We start from the raw sequence: 16,001 nt of genomic DNA, 5'->3' as shown, positions 1-16,001 counted from the left end.
AACGAGAAAGCACTTCTTTCCAACACAGGGGGTTTCTTCATCCCATTGGTTTTTCTTTGTTAGCCCCTTGACGTCGGGTGGAGTCTCCACTCTTGGCGAAATTATAAAAAGAGTAGTTTGGTCAATTTTTGTCAGTTCTCTGGTCGGGATTTTGTAGTGCAACTCGTTCCTTCTCGTCGCGTTCTTTGTTTTAAATTTTGCTTCAAAGTGTCTTAGTGTTCATTTTTGTTCAGCGTTAAATTTTTATTTATCTTATTTTCTAAATTTGTGGAAGTCACCGCGAGCGGTGATCCACTTGTTCATTTTGGTTTTCTTGTGTAAATTTTTGATTAATTCATTAGTGTGTGTAAATAAATAAGGGTGACCGATTTTCAACTACGTTGGACTTTCTTTTTGCGGACTTTGCGGTCGACCCTTGCGTCTAATATAATAGTGCATTGAAACAGCGGTACTAGTGAGTGACTCCGTGCCCTCGAGCAGCGAAAAGGGAAGTTTCGAAAGGTAAGAGAATTCCCATTTTTCTGTGATGTGTGATTAACACTTCTCAGGTAGAAGACGAGATAAAAACACGCTACCCGATTAAAGATAATTTAATTTTTCAAAATATCATTTTTTTATATAACTCACGCCCCAGCCTAGTTAGGCTGGTTACAATGTGATGGTGCGGTCGTCATGTCGAATTTAGTTTTAGAAAATAGGTATACCCACAACTGTTAGGAAATTGTAGTGGCTCGTAATTTCATGTAATTAATCAAATTAACGATTTGTAATATTTTTCAAATCTGTAATTTAGTATAGACAACTTATTATGCTTTTATCTTTTGTTTATGTAATATTTGTAAACGAATTGTGATGAAAATCAAGGTGAATTTACAAACCTCAAGTATAGAAGTATGCTATTTTATGAAATGTAAATAGGAGTTACTATGAAGAAAATAGAGTTTACGTCATTTAAATGTTTGGAATAACTAGACAAGCATTTTACCATCTTCACGATATTATTAAATCACATATAAAATTTGGCATCAATCGGTCCAGTAATTTCCGAGATTGTGTGGCTAATAAAAATAGGTCGATAGATGAGGGACGACAGACAGACGGAAACAGGAGCCTTATTTTTTTACATTCCGAAAGTAAAAAGTAACATATTGATATTGAGTATAATTAATTAGGTAAATAACAAAAATAAGGAATAGATGTTTTCCAAAATACATATATGTACTGCTACATTGCTCTTACACGAAATGCAATGAATTTTATCACTTTGAAAGAGGGGATCTGGAATTTTTGACTTCAGTCGTGTGAACAATAAGCCAAACATGCAGGACATATTAGTTAAGGCTAACATTTAGACTGCTCGGAAACTAAAGATGCGACATCTAATTCTGTTATGACTACATCAGAGTGGTCCCGCAATGAGAGGGCATTGTCTTGTCCAATCATAGATTTTGTGTTATATCCAGATTAATTTTTCAGATAAAGTATTTTCAAGAAAATTTAATTAAGGATTCTCCTTCTCTAATCCCTCTTGGGCTTCTTGAGCATGTCATTACCAACTGTGTTGTTAATCTGAATCTGTAAATCTATAAAGCAGGTTAGAATTTCCTTTTACTTTGTTATCGTTCGTCGATTATTTATTCTTTTGTACCCGTTCATTTTCTACAATCGCACTGGACATCTTCTAACGCATTGTGGATTTATTCTTTCATTCTGCTTTCTAAAATTCGTGCCACTAGTTTTTCTGACGTGTTCACAAGAGTTATTAGTCCATTGTAATAATTATTATATTCTATTTTATGTCCCTTTTTGTATTTTTGTTTCACAAAGTTTCTTTGTCCTATTTTAAGCATTTAAAATTTTGGAAAGTTTTCCTCATTCGTCTAAGTAATTATTAGATTATTTCCGGCGTATTTCGGATATTTTCCACCGGTCAATGTTTTCCCAATTTTTAATTTTGTTGATGCTGTTTCTAATTCTTCTTTAGTGTCTTATTCTTCCGTATTTTGTTCTTTCTGTTTGTAATTCTTTAATATACTATTGTCCCAAGCTCCATTACTTTTGTTTAGTCTGTCAGTATTTCTATTTTTATGTTTTATATTTTTACTTCCGACACCGTAAGTAGGGTCCATCCGACGAATGGCTACTTTCTTGTTTTCTGGGCATTCATGATACATATCGAAAATATGAAAAAAGGGATCCACCGTTTTCGTCTGTTTGTCATCTGTCTGTCCGTCTATTGTCTGTCTAATTTTCGGTCGTCTACCTGTCTATCGTGTGTCTGTTTGTCCTCTGCCTGTCTGTTTATGTGTCGTCTGATTATCTGTCGTCTGTCTGTCTGTCGTCTGCCATGTAGATGGTAAAACGCTAACTAAAATGTGTCTAGTTCTTTCCCCAACAACTTAAAGGTGCCACTCCAAAATATTGCGAAGTAAATGTTGTTTAAATTTCATAATACAACATACATTTTCATCAGATATTAATGTGACTCTTTCCTGTTAATTTCATGCGAACTTTTTCGCATATATTGAGAATCATTTTGGGTCTTCAATTTTAAAAATTTAATTTAATTATCTAAATCTCTATCTCTCATTTTCACTCTCTCTTTCACTTTGTATTGTTAAGTGATAAACAAATCAACATCATCAGAGAAGTATCTTTTTGTTTTCTTATCACTAATAGACATTTGTATCTAATCTAATCATTCTTATCGATTCTGAATTTATTGGTTTTTGAACCTTCACATCTAGACTTTAGGTATAGCCAGGTTGGCCGAGCGGTCTAAGGCGCCAGATTTAAGCTCTGGTTCTCGAAAGAGAGCGTGGGTTCGAACCCCACACCTGGCAGTTTTTTTTTCTGCGTGCTTTATCTTATCTTATCAATAAAAAAATATTTGTTTACAATCATAACCGTATTAGAAGCAGTCGTGTAATTAAAATATATAACAATTTAAACAGTCACTGTTTGTATTAAGCCTTCTGTGATTTACTTTTTTATCTTGACAATTAGTTTTTATAAACGATTTTGACTTCTCGAACTTAAGCTAAAAAAGTCTTAAAATATGGTCCATCCGACACATGGTTATTTTCCTATTTTCTCGATGTTTCATGATCTCTAGTGTATGAAAAAATATATATCTCCGTCATTTTATCTGTCGTCTATCTATTTTTATTTAACAGACAGGTAATCTCTGGATCTACAAGGTTGATTGTTGTCAAAATTTATAGTATTATAAGAATGCCGTGTAGACGGAACAGCACTAACTAAAATTTGTGTAATACTTTTATCTTTGTGGTTATGTGTGGTTTATGAATCCGCCTTGATTTTCTACCCTAGACATCAAATCTTTTTTAATTTTATACTAGCATTGTGTGCAAACCCTGTACTCTAAACAATCGATGTAGTAGGTTACAAACTGAACGCCGTGATTTATACACTCTGAACGCGGTACTACGTGTGGAACATCCACCCATTTTTTTCTCCATAGTATCCTGTTTTACTTGTTATGTTTTTCACTGTGCTATTTTGGTTCTCCCTAAAATCGTCAAGGTTTCAAATTTTTTAAAAATTATACCAGCAGATGCTTTTCGAAAAAAAATCCAAACAAAGGTGAATATACTCGTAGTAGCCAAAGAAGGAACGAAAGTAATATTAATGTCTTCATCACACCTAGACGGATTATAGTTTCAACAGAAAGTAGTTCCTAACATTGATTTTTCTAAAATTTTTTACAGGTATGTAATGTCCAAGTTTATATTCCGATAGGAATACAGGTACGGAATTTGATGATGTGCTTCTTAATTGAATAGAAAGATTAATTACAGATAGGCATCAGTATGTAAAGAATGGCAAATCAACTTCAAAGTTTATCACTGTTAATTCTGGTGTACCGGAAGGGTCATATTGTGGATCGCTATTCTTTAACCTAACCATTAATGCCTTTAAATTCGCTACTCTAAATTGCCAACATCTGCTAATTTGAGATTCTTCAGATCAGGATCATCTGATCTGTTTTCTTGTTTTCTTATGACTCATGCTTTTCGACAACAATTCCAAACAAATGTGAATGTAGTAACCAAGTAAGGAATGAAAGTAATATTAATGTTCTCATCATAGGTACACGGATTATAATTTCAACAGAAAGTAGTTCCTAACATTGACTTCTCTAAAAATTTGTACAGGTATGTAATGTCCAAGTTTGTATTCCGATAGGAATACAGGTATAGAAATTGATGATGTGTTTGTTAGTTGAATAGACAGATTATTTAATGATAGACCCCAGTATGTAAAGAATGGCAAATCAACTTCAAAGTTTATCACTGTTAATTCTGGTGTACCACAAGGGTCATATTGTGGACCGCTACCCTTTACCCTATTCATTAATGCCTTTAAATTCGCTACTCTAAATTGCCAACATTTGCTGACAATTTGAGAATCTTCAAATCAGTATCATCTGATCTGTTTTTGTGTATTCTTATGACTAATACACATTCGTATCTAATCTAATCATTGTTATCGTTTCTGAATTTATTGGTTTTTGAACCTTCACATCTAGGCTTTAGGTATAGTCAGGTTGGCCGAGCGGTCTAAGGCGCCAGATTTAAGCTCTGGTTCTCGAAAGAGAGCGTGGGTTCGAACCCCACACCTGGCAGTTTTTTTTCTGCGTGTTTTATCTTATCTTATCAATAAAAAAATATTTGTTTACAATCATAACCGTATTAGAAACAATCGTGTAATTAGAATATATAACAAATTAAACAGTCACTTTTTGTGTTAAGCCTTCCCTGATTTACCTTTTTATCTTGATCATTAATTTTTATTAACGATTTTGACTTCTCGAACTTAAGCTAAAAAAGTCTTGAAATATGGTCCATCCGCCGAATGGTTACTTTCATATTTTCTCGACGTTTTAGGAACTGTAGTGTATGAAATAATGTATGTCTCCGTCTGTTTGTTTGTCATCTGTCTAGACATACATTTTATTAGACCGATAGATAATCTCTGGATATACAAGGTCGATTGTTATCAAATTTTATAGTATTTTAAGAATGTTGTGTAGGTGGGACAGCCCTAACTAAAATTTGTCTAGTTTTTTGATCCTTATGGTAATAATAATATATATGTTCTCATCATATGTACACGGATTATAGTTTCGACAGAAAGTATTAACATTGATTTTTCTAAAATTTTTCTCAAGTATGTAGTTTCCAAGTTTGGATTACGATAGGAATACAGATACGGAATTTGATGATGTGTTCCTTAATTGAATGGAAAGTTTAATTAAAGACAGACTCCAGTACGTAAAGAATGGCAAATCAACCTCAAAGTCTATCACTCTTATTTCTGGTGTACCGCAAGGGTCACATTGTGGACCGCTACTATAAATTGCCAACATTTGCTGATGATTTGGGAATATTCAAATCAGTATCATCTGTACAAAACTGTGAACTTACACAGAGTCATATCGTCAGTTATCATCAATGGAGTGAATGGAACGACGTGGGGCTAAATCTTGACAAATGTTACAGAATATCATTTTTTCGGACAAGGAACTACAACAACTTTAAATTATACTATTGACAATACAGTTTCAGAAAAGTTATCTTGAATGAAGAACTTCGGGGTTATATTTGCAACATATGCAATAAATGAGTAATAAAGCATTTAAAACACAAGGTGTTAGATAAACCTCTGTCAAATGAAGAAAAGCTAAACGATGAAGATCAAATCTGTTGCCTTTTAGTGTTGATTGTCCAATTACCTATGAGAATTATGTTTAGCTTATTTTTTCTTAAATCTATGTATTTACTTTTGTCTTCTATGTGTTTCTGTTCTAAGCCAACCTCTTGATTCCCTGTTATTTTTCTTTTCTACCAATCGTTCCACCTCTCCTTTTCAGTTTTTTCTTTGATCTACCTATTCTGCTCCTTGTTTGTTCCGTGTCTTCGGACACTACATTTATATCACCTAGCCGACCCAGTTGTCTTTCACGAATTGTCTTTCTACAGGTTTTTTCTTCAACTTTTCTCTCTATGTTTCGTGTCTAATTATTCTGTTTCTTCTTGATTTCCCATCTGTTTTCTCTGGAATCTCACCTTGATGGCCTTCACTATACTAATATCGCTTTTCCTTATTATTTATGATTCAGTATCATTCTAGCTTTACCTTCTTCGAAAAGTTCTTTATTTCCAAAAAAAAAAAAAAAACTTTCACTGTTAAGGATTTTTCCTGCGATCCTTGTGACTAAGAAATACTGAAACTGTTCTACTTGCTCGATCCTCTTCTTCTGTAGTCGATATTAATGACCATCGATTTTGTTTACATATCATTTTTTTTCCTTGGGCTGTATTTTCTATGTTATAAATTTCTTTTTAATTTAGAGATAATTACCATAACATCCGTAAACTATAACGCCACTGCATTAATTTATTGCTTTTTTCAGTTATTAGATAAAGCGCTTTCATTTTATTTTTGGCTGTTTTTATTTCATATAAGTACGTATCATCGTCGAGAACAGTATGGAACGCAATACGCAATCTTGCTTCAAACTTATTTGATTCCTGGCTTTATGTTCTTAGTCGTTGTGGATCCTTTCGAACGTTGCCTTAAATATCTCTGCTGACGGTATACTCCTATTTTTTCAACGCTTTCTAAGTATCTGATCTTCTTATCTGATTGAATACTGTTTCCGTATCTATAAAGCAGATATAAATTTCCTTTTACTTCCTTATCGTTTAATCGATTACTTATTTTTAATGTGATGTTCTTGTATACCAACTTTTAATTTTGCTTTTGCTGTTTCTGTTTCTTTAGTGTCTTCTTTTTTCATATTCTGTTCATTCTGATCGTACTTCTTAAAAAAATTTCTCTGCCGTCTATCTGTCTCTCTGTCCTCTGTATGTCTATCTGTCTGTCGTCTGTCTGCCGGTCGGTCATCTGTCTGTCCTCTGTCTTGTAGATGGTAAAGCCCCAACCAAATGTATTTAGTTGTCTCCCTAACAATGTGATGGCGCCACCCCAAAATATTGCATAATAAATGTTGTTTAAATTTCATAAAATAACACACATTTTCATTAGATATTGTGACTCTTCTCTGTTAATTTCAAGCGAACTTTTTCGTATAGGTATATTGCGAATAATTTTTGGTTTTCAATTTTAAAAACCTAATTTAATTATCCAAATCTATTTCCCTCAGTTTCTATCTCTCTTTCACTTTGTATTGTTAAGTGATAAACAAATACTCAGTTTTTGTGTTTTCTTATCGCTGATACATCTTCGTATCCTAATCTAATCATTCTTATCGTTTCTGAATTTATTGCTTTTTAAACCTTCAAATCTAGGCTTTAGGCATAGTCAGGTTGGCCGAGTGGTCTAAGGCGCCAGATTTAAGCTCTGGTTCTCGAAAGAGAGCGTGGGTTCGAACCCCACACCTGACAGTTTTTTTCTTTGCATGCTTTATCTTATCTTATCAAAAAAAAATATTTGTTTACAATCATAACCATATCAGAAACAATCGTGTAATTAGAATATATAACAAATATATAGTCACTTTTTGTGTTAAACCTTCTGTGATTTAATTTTTTATCTTGGTCATCAATTTTTATAAACGATTTTGACTTCCCGAATTTAAGCTAAAGAAGTCTTGGAACATGGTGCATCCGGCGAATAATTACTTTCATATTTTCTCGACGTTTCATGATTTCTAGTGTATGAAAAAATATATATCTCCGTCTGAATAGAAAGATTAATTGCAGATAGGCACCAGTATGTAAAGAATAACAAATCAACTTCAAAGTTTATCACTGTTAATTCTGGTGTACCGCAAGGTTCATATTGTGGACCGCTCTTCTTTAACTTATTCATTAATGCCTTTAAATTCGCTACTCTAAATTGCCAACATTTGCTGATTTGAGATTTTTCAGATCAGAATCATCTGATCTGTTTTTTTGTTTTCTTATGACTTATGACTCATACACATTTGTATCTAATCTAATCATTCTTATCGTTTCTGAATTTATTGGTTTTTGAACCTTCAAATCTAGGCTTTAGGTATAGTCAGGTTGGCCGAGCGGTCTAAGGCGCCAGATTTAAGCTCTGGTTCTCGAAAGAGAGCGTGGGTTCGAACCCCACACCTGACAGTTTTTTTCTTTGCATGCTATATCTTATCTTATCAAAAAAAAAAAAATATTTGTTTACAATCATAACCATATCAGAAACAGTCGTGTAATTAGAATATATAACAAATATATAGTCACTTTTTGCGTTAAGCCTTCTGTGATTTACCCTTTTATTTTTTTATTTTCTATAGCTTATGAAAAAATATATGTCTCCGCCTGTTTGTTTGTCGTCTATCTATTTTTATTAGACAAATAGAGAATCTTCGGATTTACAAGGTCGATTGCTGCCAAATTTTATAGTATTTTAAGAATGTCGTGTAAACAAAACTGCGCTAACCATAATTTGTCTAATACTTTTATCCTTGTGGTTATGTGTGGTTTATGAATCCGTCTTTATTTTCTACCGTAGACATCCAATGTTTTTTTAGTTTTATATTAGCATTGTGTGCAAACGACCGATGTCGTACTTTACATTCTGAACGCCGTACTTTACGCATTCTGAACGCGGTACTTTTTACGTGTCGAACATCTACCCATTTTATTTATACATAGCATTCTTTACGTTACGTTTTTCACTGTGCTATTTTGGTTCTCCCTAAAATCGTCGTCCACTTTTTTTTCGAATTTCAAGTTTTGAAGTTTTTATTAAAAATTATACCAACAAATGATTTTAGAAAAAAAATCCAAACAAAGATGAATATAGTAGCTAAAGAAGGAATGAAAGTAAGAATATTAATTTTATCGTAATAGGTACACGGGTCATAGTTTCAACAAAAAGTATTTCCTGACACTGATTTTTCTAGGATTTTTTACAGGTATGTAATGTCCAAGTTTGTATTCCGATAGTTGGTCCTTAGTTATTTCTTGTTAATAAAAGTTGACTCTATTTATGAAGACTTTTCTGAAGCCTTTGACAGAGTTAATCAAAAAATTTTAACTTATAAATTAAAGGTCACGAAATTTGTTAATCTGTTTGTTAATTGGATAGATAATTTAATTACAGATAGACACCAGTATGTAAAGAATGAAAAATAAACCTCAAAGCCTGTTACTGTAAATTCTGGTTTCCCACACGGTTCACAATGTGGACCTCTATTCTTTAACCTATTCACTAATGATATCTGCCTTTTAATCCCCTATTCTGAATTGCCAATGTTTGCAAGTGATTTAAAAGTCTTCAGGACAGCATAATTTCTACAAGACTGTGAACATATTGCCAGTTGTCATCAATGGAGTGAATGGAACGACGTGGGGCTTAATCTTAACAAATGTTATAGAATATAATTTTTTCGAACAAGAACTACAAAAACTTTATTCAAACCATTGACATTACAGTTGCAGAAGTGGTATGCGAAATAAAGACCTTCGGGATTATATTTGCAACATAGGTATGCAATAAACTAATAGTAAAGCGTCTAAAAGATTAGGTTTCTGTCAGATTTAGGTTTTGACGCTTATAAGATAGTGTATTTCACATTAGTTAGATCTAGTCTGAAAAATGCTTGCATTATTTTGTCATCCTTATTCATAACATACATCAAAAATATTGAAAGAGTTTAGAATTTTTTTACGCAGATGTGCCTGGAATTTGGGATTGAAATTAGAAAATTTACTAAAACTAGAAAAAATGATGAAAAATAAAAAGAAGCATTTGAAACTTATTTTATTGTATACAATTAAAAAAAGAATTTTAGATATTGAAGATTTATTTAATTGGTCTAGTTATAAATTTCATAGATATTCCTCTGGTTCCAGTGTTTCCCACATTCCCCTACATAACGCTAAATGAATTTATAAAGCCCTTTTTAGAGTTCGTTTATTTCCTCACTTTTATGCTTCTATAGAAATGACATATCTTGTATTTTGAACGTTGGAAAATGCAAATGAATTGTTTTTTTAAGAGTTCAACAAGGGAACAAACGTAAGAATATTGGGGTTGGCAAAGTTCTTGGTTTATTGCCAAGAGTACTGGTTTCACGACAAACTTTTGATTGAAAATAAACAGATACTGAGTAAACAATTTAAACGATAAAACGAAACAGCGAACTTTAATACCAACGCAAACCCGAGTAGAAAAGTTTAAACCTACAACAATACAGTAGACAGCCAAACAAAATTATGTTGAAGTTTCGTACCCATTATGGTTGGGCGCTATTTCATTTCTGCTGCAAGCAAGAAATTACTTCTTTCTTATTACATATTTTTTTTAATAAACGACTTCTACTGGTTTCGCGCTGCATACTACTTTTCATCAGCATGGAATCACCGGCGAGCTGCAGGTGTTATGCAAATTCGGGCCGTTTGCGCGAAACAATTTTACAAAGTTATATAAAACTGATAAACCCGGACGTAATATAAAATATGTTAACGAACAAATCGAACGTCAATGTGATCCGCTGGTCTAGATAGAGCCGAACATTGAACGCCACTTCAGATACTCACATAAATTTCGGATGATTAATTGTCAAACACAAATCAAATCGTACTGCACGGTTGGTTTTAATAAATCAGTTTTTTGAGGGTGAGGTCTAAAAATAAGAGTGGTTAATTATTTGTTGTAATTAGCCCGTCTGCGCCATGATGTGTAATTAATGGAACATCTTGTGTTTGTTCGCGTCTTTGTTGCATGATGCATGACACCAATTTGTCATTGATGACGGGAGCCTTTAATTTACTTCCCCATCTTTCACTTTGTGCCGTTCCGTCGGACGAGGATTCTTTAAATAACTCAAAATCTCCTCTAATAATTAACAACAATAAAACGACTTAAATTTTGAGACAAACTCAAGAGGAAATTTTATCCACTCATCGAAATAATTTTTCGTTCATAATGAAAGGTATCTAATAAACCTGCTGAAAAGTTTCAGGCTTAAAGAAAGTACAAAGTAAACAAGTGTTTCGGACCAGAAGTTTCTAATTAAAGAGTAGCTTTGTTTAATCAGAAGTTAAACTTTTGTAATTCAAATTAATTGTAACAGAGACTAGGAAAATTTAGAGCACCAGAGGAATTTGTTTGTAGGTAAATAGGACATTTTAATTACTTGTTTAATTACAAAGAGGAAAGCAAAAATTAAGAGGAGCTGATCGCCTAGGACTGCAAACAACTTTGCTTAAAGTTAGAAACACGCAATAAAAGGGTTTTTCTCATCTTGATGGCCTTCCAAATGACTTTAATTATACGTTATATAGATGTTCTGTTTCGAAACTTACGATCGATGGACAGTAATTTATTTATTTAAAGTGTTACGTTAAAAGGCAAAGCTACTCCGAACGTTGAATATTAAAACAAAAACTTTTATTTAAACACATAAAATACACTACTTTACTTAAAGAATACTGTAAAATACCCTGGATGTTTTAAAAAGAGTAAATATTTTTTAACATAACCATAAACATTTTTATTACTAAAATCCATGATTTTTGCGCGAATATTTTAAAAAATAAAATAACGGCAGATAACAACCAGAGAAACGTAATCCAGATTTTTGAAGTATTTCTTGAGAGTTCTAAAATGAACAAATTATTTACAGGGTGTTATTGAAAGGTACGTACAACAAAATGGACATTTCTTCGCGAAGTCTAAGAAGTCGGAAAAACTTATTTTATGTTATCAATATTATAACGGGAAAATTGACCCTTATCCAATCTCTTTAGACGCTATTGAACGATAAATAGGTAAAATTAATTTATTTTAGTAAATCCTAGCAACTGTAACAATAAAACTTTTGTCAAGACTAAATGTTGCCACGGAAACGAAAGATGATCTTTTTATCAGAGGCGTACAACGAATTTGGACATAAACTTTAATAATTTTTATCTCTAAAAGGAGAACACTTTTACCTGAACTTTTTTTAACTTTTAGCACCTATACTTCGAGACCAATTGCCGATTTTATTTTGTACGTACCTTTCAATAACAGGCTGTATATTATATTTTACGAAATTTGGTACAAAGATATATGATATAGATATAGTTTTCTAAAATTTGAACTTACATTTTGTTGTTCTAGTTTTACCTCATTTATTAACACTGGTATTCCGAAAAAAACCGACTCAGCTTATGTTCAGAGTTACGTGTCTCTGTGGATTCATGTAGTTAATTTGTTCTGCCAGCGTATAGAACACCCGCATTGCAATGAAAACAGTAAAATGTTACAATACAAAATAGGTCAAGCATAAAGGAGTTTAAGAAACAATAATTTAGACACTCAAGAAAAAACGAAAATATGTACATATGTTGATTAAATTTTTTTGAAATAGAATAAAGAAAGCTTTTTGAGTAACTGTCCCAAAATTTGATTTTGTTCCTTGGAAACACTATATGCCTAAGTGATTATGATTTAAATTTCAAGCGTTCGCCGTAAAAAAATTAATTCACAAATGTTTAGACATAGAGAAAAATAGTATATTGTGTAACAAGTCCGTAAACTGGATTTTTTTTACACAAGAATGGCGTTTGCTACATGAGCCGTAGGCGAGTGTTGCAAACCACGCGAGGGTACAAAATTATCTTGACGTATGTGTTGCGCAAATTAAATAAGGCGACTCCCTATTTTTATGTCCTCTTGATTTTGCATGACCCCTAGAGTACGAAGAAATCGGTCTCCCATCTGTATGTCTATTTATTTGTCTGTCTGCCGTCAGGTCGGATTTTTATTAAAAGTAGTGGACCGATTATTGTCAAATTTTGTACGTATATTAGGATATTAGGAATATCATTTAGATGATAAAATGCTAACCAAAATTTGGCTAATCACCAATGGGATGCCGTCATCTTCAGATTTACGGTAGTAATTTTTTGTAATTTTATAAAATAAGATACACCTGCACTTGTGGTGTATGAACCCGTGTCGAGTTTACACCCTAGACATCCAGATTTTTGGAAAAAAAATCAAAATTGTTTAACAATATTTTGTAATTTAACTTTGAACTTGCAAAACCGAATGCTCGAAAAACATTTTAAGGTTATCGTAATCATGGTAGATCGGTAAACAAAATTATATGTCAATAATAGATTTGCTGTTACCTTGTACCCTTGTATATTCAAAAATAGACTGTCTTACGCCAAAACTGTTTAGGATATTGCCAACCTCTTCACAGTGTCCTCTCTTTTCCTTGAAATCAAAATTAAACTCACCACGACATACAAGTGGACCTTCATAATTTTCAAAATTATGCATTACGGTTTCTAATCTGGACATACATTCGTCAGGATCACCATCTGGAGATGTGTAAAGACAAATAACAGTAAATTTAAAATTCGATAACCAGACTTCCACACAGATATGCTCAAATATTTTATCGGAATTTTGCACACCCTTTAGCACTTTTACATTAACGTTAAAGTCATTTCTCACATAAATTGCTTGAATAGCAATCACCAATTTTGTGACCATCTAACTTAGTAAGCTACAAAAGTTCACTTGATAACCATGTCTCGCTGAACCGCGCAATATGGGGCATGTTTAACTGAGCTAACAATATCTCACCATCGGTCATTTTGTTGAGACTACACACATTTAGATAAAAAATCGATATCTTCTTACCTGCAGTTGAAGAGGTTGTTTTCTTATAACCCTGGAGCCTGTGGTGTGCTTATATTGGGGGCTTCAGTTGTGGTCTCAGCTGAAAAAACCTGCTGATTCTTGTTCCTTCAGGCCAAAAGGTAGGATCTATGACTGAATCAATTTTCTCGAAATTAACCGTGATATGAAAAGATTAATAATCTTCATATTCGAGTTCAGCTTCAACCTGTAGACATAGGTCTGCGCTTTATTTGGAGCCGTTTTTAAAGAATTAATTTCAGAACATCTTATGGTTGGTTTGAGTGGGTTTTTCTTCTTGTGTTTTACTTTCTTCCATTGCTGTTGCTGCTCGATTTTGCTTTCTTCTTCCTTATTAAATTTGGAATTTGCCTTGGAAAGTGGTGTACCATTTCCATTTGTCCTGCTTTCAGATTCGGCGTTGTTTTTTTGATCTGTTTGTTTACATTATCAGCTAATAGCTGTTGCTTCGTACTGTGAAGCTGCTTTTTGTTGATGTTCAGTTTTTTGTCATCAGCCGTCCTATCGATGAATTCGTTGCCTTCAAGTGGTTGGAACTTGCTGCAAAGAATGTTATTCTGTCCTCTCAGCTCTTTTATAATGAGGTCCTTTTGTTTGATTATGTAGCGGGCAATGCGGATGTCCAGCATTTTTACACCATCAATCGGGTCCCAAAATTTTTTGTCAGTTTCATTTTCAACGTTATCATTTGTGAAATGTCACAGTTTTCACCAATTTAACACAGCTGATATGAAACACAGTACTGCAGTTGCTTCATTTGACTACAGTGCCTTTTAACACCGTTCCACACAAGGAGCGGTGTTCATCACGTTCGGATCGTGCGCCATAACTTCAACCTAAAAAGAACTCTATCTAAAAACTCGTATACGTTATAAAACGAATTGTCCAAAAGAAAAGACATCCCTTTATAGTTGAATTTTAAATTAGATGGTAATTTAGTTTCACCAGACAAACTGTTATAAAATTTTGTAACCCAATATTCCACACTTTGCCAAAAAATAGTTTAATCTCTGTTACTCAGGTAAAAACGAAATATTTCCAGTTGCCTTCTTCTCCCACTATAATACTATAATTTCTTGTACAAAATTGCATGATTCATTGAATCGAAGACTTTGCTTAAAACCAGTAGGGTCATTCTTATATACTCTTTTTTATCTATTGCCCCTACTGTGAGGTCGGGCATTTCCACAATCGCTGTTACTGTAGATAAGTAGAACCTCGCTGTCATTTTTTTTTCTTTCTTATTTTCTTTTTCAAAATATTTAAGCAGCTCTTGCGCTATAACTTTTATATAATCGGCAATGTATCGTGATCCTTTAAGACTTTCCCTTCTTTTTTGTTGGTCCGTGTCCCTGTCTAGATTTTAGCAGCCAAATCTCTTCAGTAACCATATTTCTGGACGTTTCTAATGTTCCAATAGCTTGAATTCAAATCCCACTTTGAAAGCTTTTGAATTTGTCTCTGAATTAAATGAGATCACTTCTTCAACTGTAAGATTTTGTATTGATGGACCGCGTTGTTGTCAATTTTTTATGTATATTAGAAATATGTAGATGGTTAAATGCTAGCCAAAATTTGGATAATCATCTCCACCAACAGTTTGATCACGTCATTTGAATGAATTGTATTTTAAAATGAGTTGAATGTTTTACAAAATATACTCCTATACTTGTAGTGTATGAATCCACTTTCAGTTTTTCGCTAAACGTAAATTTTCGCAAAAAATTTGCAAGGTATAATATCGTTGTGTTACCAACACAGGGTATGCGTCTCCGTGGCGCAGTGGTTCAGTGGTTTTGTCGGAGAACTGGCGACTTACAGTGATGGGTTCGACGCCGAACTTGGCCCTTTACTTTTTTACGAGCGTAAGCCAAGGAAGTATTTTTGCTATGACTAATTTTCTTTTGTGCTGTGACTAGTATTATCCACGTTAATGATGTCATCACAAATTTTTTATTGCTCAAATTAAGAAAGAGTCATCCCATTTTTATATACTTAATAATGATAAAATAAGAACATTTTGTTCGATTGTGGTTTAATTGTCCGCAGTTCTCGTAAAAGATGACTTCTAAAGAAGAATTATTAGCAAATTATCCAAATCTTGATAACAACCAATTGCCTTTGTTCATTAGATGTGTACATGAAATCCAGGAAGACGACGCCAAGAAGGGTTTTCTGCCCGCCTGCTTCAAATATGTTACCATAGATGATGTCATACCGCTGAAAAGAAATTGCCAACCGTCTTGTGCATGGAGAGTGTATTACAAACTGAGAGATTGACCTGATTTTGTTGGAACAGGTAAAAGCAGCAAGGATTTCATCTA

General features: G+C 33.2%; 2 non-coding genes across 2 annotated transcripts; both read left to right on the top strand.

Moving 5' to 3' along the window:
- The first annotated feature begins 2,759 nt into the window (after nucleotides 1–2,759).
- Nucleotides 2,760–2,843, top strand: Trnal-uaa (transfer RNA leucine (anticodon UAA)). Its single transcript has one exon. It is a non-coding gene; the product is annotated as a tRNA-Leu (tRNA).
- Nucleotides 2,844–7,349: 4,506 nt separating this feature from the next.
- On the top strand, nucleotides 7,350–7,433 carry Trnal-uaa (transfer RNA leucine (anticodon UAA)). Its single transcript has one exon. It is a non-coding gene; the product is annotated as a tRNA-Leu (tRNA).
- Nucleotides 7,434–16,001: the final 8,568 nt, after the last annotated feature.

This window comes from Zophobas morio, unplaced genomic scaffold (assembly GCF_036711695.1).
Source record: "Zophobas morio isolate AGI-343-1 ecotype UQ-CSIRO unplaced genomic scaffold, CSIRO_AGI_Zmor_V1 ptg000014l, whole genome shotgun sequence".
In the NCBI taxonomy this organism is placed as follows: domain Eukaryota; kingdom Metazoa; phylum Arthropoda; class Insecta; order Coleoptera; family Tenebrionidae; genus Zophobas; species Zophobas morio.
The sequence above is the reverse complement of the archived record's forward strand: the minus strand, read 5'-3'. Positions and strand labels throughout refer to the sequence as shown.